A 6,000-nucleotide genomic window follows, 5' to 3' on the forward strand; every position below is an offset into this window, starting at 1 on the left:
TTGTGACCTTGAGTTGGTGTTGTCACCGTGGGACGTAGTGTTGTGACCTTTAGTTGGTGTGGTCACTGTGGGACCCCGTGTTGTGACCCTGAGATGGTGTTGCCACTCTGGGACCCAGTTTTGTGACCTTGAGTTGGTGTTGTCACTAGTTCTGTGACCTTGAGTTGGTGTTGTCACTGTGGGACCTAGTGTTGTGACCTTGAGTTGGTGTTGTCACTGTGGGACCTAGTGTTGTGACCTTGAGTTGGTGTTGTCACTGTGGGACCTAGTGTTGTGACCTAGAGTTGGTGTTGTCACTGTGGGACCTAGTGTTGTGACCTTGAGATGGTGTTTTCACTGTGGGATCTAGTGTTGTGACCTTGAGTTGGAGTTGTCACTGTGGGACCTAGTGTTGTGACCTTGAGTTGGTGTTGTCACTGTTGGACCTAGTTCTGTGACCTTGAGTTGGTGTTGTCACTGTGGGACCTGGTGTTGTGACCTTGAGTTGGTGTTGTCACTGTGGGACGTAGTGTTGTGACCTTTAGTTGGTGTGGTCACTGTGGGACCCGGTGTTGTGACCCTGAGATGGTGTTGCCACTCTGGGACCCAGTTTTGTGACCTTGAGTTGGTGTTGTCACTGTTGGACCTAGTTCTGTGACCTTGAGTTGGTGTTGTCACTGTGGGACATAGTGTTGTGACCTTGAGTTGGTGTTGTCACTGTGTGACCTAGTGCTGTGACCTTGAGTTGGTGTTGTCACTGCGGGTACTAGTATTGTGACCTTGAGTTGGTGTTGTCACTGTGGGACCTAGTATTGTGACCTTGAGTTGGTGTTGTCACTGTGGGTACTAGTATTGTGACCTTGAGTTGGTGTTGTCACTGTGGGACCTAGTGTTGTGACCTTGAGTTGGTGTTGTCACTGTGGGACCTAGTGTTGTGACATTGAGTTGGTGTTGTCACTGTGGGACCTAGTGTTGTGACCTTGAGTTGGTGTTGTCACTGTGTGACCTAGTGTTGTGACCTTGAGTTGGTGTTGTCACTGTGGGACCTAGTGTTGTGACCTTGAGTTGGTGTTGTCACTGTGGGACCTAGTGTTGTGACCTTGAGTTGGTGTTGTCACTGTGGGACCTGGTGTTGTGACCTTGACATGGTGTTTTCATTGTGTGACCTAGTGTTGTGACCTTGAGTTGGTGTTGTCACTGTGGGACCTAGTGTTGTGACCTTGAGTTGGTGTTGTCACTGTGGGACCTGGTGTTGTGACCTTGAGTTGGTGTTGTCACTGTGGGACCTAGTGTTGTGACCTTGAGTTGGTGTTGTCACTGTGGGACCTAGTGTTGTGACCTTGAGTTGGTGTTGTCACTGTGGGACCTAGTGTTGTGAACTTGAGCTGGTGTTGTCACTGTGGGACCTAGTGTTGTGACCTTGAGTTGGTGTTGTCACTGTGGGACCTGGTGTTGTGACCTTGAGTTGGTGTTGTCACTGTGGGACCTAGTGTTGTGACCTTGAGTTGGTGTTGTCACTGTGTGACCTAGTGTTGTGACCTTGAGTTGGTGTTGTCATTGTGGGACCTGGTGTTGTGACTTTGAGCTGGTGTTGTCACTGTGGGACCTAGTGTTGTGACTTTGAGTTGGTGTTGTCACTGTTGGACCTAGTGTTGTGACCTTGAGTTGGTGTTGTCACTGTGTGACCTAGTGTTGTGACCTTGAGTTGGTGTTGTCACTGTGTGACCTAGTGTTGTGACCTTGAGTTGGTGTTGTCATTGTGGGACCTGGTGTTGTGACCTTAAGATGGTGTTGCCACTGTGGGACCTAGTGTTGTGACATTGAGTTGGTGTTGTCACTGTGGGACCTAGTATTGTGACCTTGAGTTGGTGTTGCCACGGTGTGACCTAGTGTTGTGACATTGAGTTGGTGTTGTCACTGTGGGACCTGGTGTTGTGACCTTGAGTTGGTGTAGTCATTTTGGGACCAGATGTTGTCACATTGAGTTTGTGTAGTCATTTTGGGATCAGGAGATGGTGAAGTCATTTTGGTGCCTGGTGTTGTGACCTTTAGTCTTACAATAGTTGGCTTGGATGAGTACACCAAACTTATAAATGTTTTCTTCAGACAGATGGGTTAACACGAAGTGCATTCATGGAGAAAATAATACAAAATTTGTAAAATGTATTATAAAGTTTATCATTTTTATACAGTATAAAACTATTTTCTTGATATTTTAATGCTGATATCTTGCATTCAGCAGAAGGCAAGCTTTTTAGATCATGGTGATTGTTTTGCATAAAAAGCAAACCATTGAAGACAGGAAACTTAGTGCACATATTAACCATGACATTGAGCCTTCACTTGTGTGCTGCATTGGCAGCATTATCTAATCCATGCAGTTCTGCTTCTCACTCAACAAGGAATGGCATTGGCAGTGACCACAGTAGGTCAAAAGGCCAGAGTGATGATGGATGACGAGCACTGGATGTTGACTCAGTAATGATGGGTGGCAGGCTGTTAGTGGCACCTAGCTGGCAGTGCTCAAAGTGATGATGGGTGGCAGGCTGTTAGTGGCACCTTGATGGCAGTGCTCAAAGTGATGATGGGTGGCAGGCTATTAGTGGCACCTTGATGGCAGTGCTCAAAGTGATGATAGGTGGCAGGCTGTTAGTGGCACCTAGCTGGCAGTGCTCAAAGTGATGATGGGTGGCTGGCTGTTAGTGGCACCTTGCTGGCAGTGCTCAAAGTGATGATGGGTGACGGGCTGTTAGTGGCACCTTGCTGGCAGCGCTCAAAGTGATGATGGGTGGCTGGCTGTTAGTGGCACCTTGCTGGCAGTGCTCAAAGTGATGATGGACGGCTGGCTGTTAAGTGGCACCTTGCTGGCAGTGCTCAGTTATGATAGAAGGCGGGCTGTTAGTGGCACCTAGCTGGCAGTGCTCAAAGTGATAATGGGTGGCAGGCTGTTAGTGGCACCTTGCTGGCAGTGCTCAAAGTGATGGTGGGTGGCAGGCTGTTAGTGGCACCTTGCTGGCAGTGCTCAAAGCAGCTTAAAGAGCTTAGAGATGATGGGTGAAGGGCACTCAGTGGCACCTTGCTGGCAAGGCTCAAAGCAGCTTAAAGAGCTTAGAGATGATAGGTGGCGGGCACTCAGTGGCACCTTGCTGACAGTGCTAATAGCAGCTTAAAGGGCTGAGAGATGATGGGTGGCAGGCACTCAGTGGCACCTGGCTGACAGTGCTAATAGCAGCTTAAAGAGCTGAGAGATGATAGGTGGCAGGCACTCAGTGGCACCTGGCTGGCAAGGCTCAAAGCAGCTTAAAGAGCTGAGAGATGATGGGTGGCAGGCACTCAGTGGCACCTTGCTGACAGTGCTAATAGCAGCTTAAAGAGCTGGGAGATGATGGGTGGCAGGCACTCAGTGGCACCTTGCTGACAGTGCTAATAGCAGCTTAAAGAGCTGGGAGATGATGGGTGGCAGGCACTCAGTGGCACCTGGCTGGCAAGGCTCAAAGCAGCTTAAAGAGCTGAGAGATGATGGGTGGCAGGCACTCAGTGGCACCTTGCTGACAGTGCTAATAGCAGCTTAAAGAGCTGGGAGATGATGGGTGACGGGCACTCAGTGGCACCTTGCTGACAGTGCTAATAGCAGCTTAAAGAGCTGGGAGATGATGGGTGGCAGGCACTCAGTGGCACCTGGCTGACAGTGCTAATAGCAGCTTAAAGAGCTGGGAGATGATGGGTGGCAGGCACTCAGTGGCACCTGGCTGACAGTGCTAATAGCAGCTTAAAGAGCTGAGAGATGATAGGTGGCGGGCACTCAGTGGCACCTGGCTGGCAAGGCTCAAAGCAGCTTAAAGAGCTGAGAGATGATGGGTGGCAGGCACTCAGTGGCACCTTGCTGACAGTGCTAATAGCAGCTTAAAGGGCTGAGAGATGATGGGTGGCAGGCACTCAGTGGCACCTGGCTGACAGTGCTAATAGCAGCTTAAAGAGCTGAGAGATGATGGGTGGCGGGCACTCAGTGGCACCTGGCTGGCAGTGCTCAAGGCAGCTGAAAGAGCTGAGAGATGATGGGTGGCAGGCACTCAGTGGCACCTTGCTGACAGTGCTAATAGCAGCTTAAAGAGCTGAGAGATGATAGGTGGCGGGCACTCAGTGGCACCTGGCTGGCAAGGCTCAAAGCAGCTTAAAGAGCTTAGAGATGATGGGTGAAGGGCACTCAGTGGCACCTTGCTGGCAGTGCTCAAGGCAGCTTAAAGAGCTGAGAGATGATAGGTGACGGGCACTCAGTGGCACCTTGCTGACAGTGCTAATAGCAGCTTAAAGAGCTGAGAGATGATAGGTGGCGGGCACTAAGTGGCACCTGGCTGGCAAGGCTCAAAGCAGCTTAAAGAGCTTAGAGATGATGGGTGGCAGGCACTCAGTGGCACCTTGCTGACAGTGCTAATAGCAGCTTAAAGAGCTGAGAGATGATAGGTGGCGGGCACTCAGTGGCACCTGGCTGGCAAGGCTCAAAGCAGCTTAAAGAGCTTAGAGATGATGGGTGAAGGGCACTCAGTGGCACCTTGCTGACAGTGCTAATAGCAGCTTAAAGAGCTGAGAGATGATAGGTGGCGGGCACTCAGTGGCACCTGGCTGGCAGTGCTCAAGGCAGCTTAAAGGGCTGAGAGATGATGGGTGGCAGGCACTCAGTGGCACCTGGCTGGCAGTGCTCAAGGCAGCTTAAAGAGCTGAGAGATGATGGGTGGCAGGCACTCAGTGGCACCTGGCTGGCAGTGCTCAAGGCAGCTGAAAGAGCTGAGAGATGATGGGTGGCAGGCACTCAGTGGCACCTGGCTGGCAGTGCTCAAGGCAGCTGAAAGAGCTGAGAGATGATGGGTGGCAGGCACTCAGTGGCACCTGGCTGACAGTGCTAATAGCAGCTTAAAGGGCTGAGAGATGATGGGTGGCAGGCACTCAGTGGCACCTTGCTGACAGTGCTAATAGCAGCTTAAATGGCTGAGAGATGATGGGTGGCAGGCACTCAGTGGCACCTGGCTGGCAGTGCTCAAGGCAGCTTAAAGGGCTGAGAGATGATGGGTGGCAGGCACTCAGTGGCACCTTGCTGACAGTGCTAATAGCAGCTTAAAGGGCTGGGAGATGATGGGTGGCAGGCACTCAGTGGCACCTGGCTGACAGTGCTAATAGCAGCTTAAAGGGCTGAGAGATGATGGGTGGCAGGCACTCAGTGGCACCTTGCTGACAGTGCTAATAGCAGCTTAAAGGGCTGAGAGATGATGGGTGGCAGGCACTCAGTGGCACCTTGCTGGCAGTGCTCAAGGCAGCTTAAAGGGCTGGGAGATGATAGGTGACGGGCACTCAGTGGCACCTTGCTGACAGTGCTAATAGCAGCTTAAAGGGCTGAGAGATGATAGGTGGCGGGCACTCAGTGGCACCTGGCTGGCAAGGCTCAAAGCAGCTTAAAGGGCTGAGAGATGATGGGTGGCAGGCACTCAGTGGCACCTTGCTGACAGTGCTAATAGCAGCTTAAAGGGCTGAGAGATGATAGGTGGCGGGCACTCAGTGGCACCTGGCTGGCAAGGCTCAAAGCAGCTTAAAGGGCTGGGAGATGATAGGTGACGGGCACTCAGTGGCACCTTGCTGACAGTGCTAATAGCAGCTTAAAGGGCTGAGAGATGATAGGTGGCGGGCACTCAGTGGCACCTGGCTGGCAAGGCTCAAAGCAGCTTAAAGGGCTGGGAGATGATAGGTGACGGGCACTCAGTGGCACCTTGCTGACAGTGCTAATAGCAGCTTAAAGGGCTGAGAGATGATAGGTGGCGGGCACTCAGTGGCACCTGGCTGGCAAGGCTCAAAGCAGCTTAAAGGGCTGAGAGATGATGGGTGGCAGGCACTCAGTGGCACCTTGCTGACAGTGCTCAAGGCAGCTTAAAGAGCTGAGAGATGATGGGTGGCGGGCACTCAGTGGCACCTGGCTGACAGTGCTAATAGCAGCTTAAAGAGCTGAGAGATGATAGGTGGCGGGCACTCAGTGGC

The sequence above is a fragment of the Mya arenaria genome, chromosome 15, assembly GCF_026914265.1.
Source record: "Mya arenaria isolate MELC-2E11 chromosome 15, ASM2691426v1".
NCBI lineage: Eukaryota > Metazoa > Mollusca > Bivalvia > Myida > Myidae > Mya > Mya arenaria.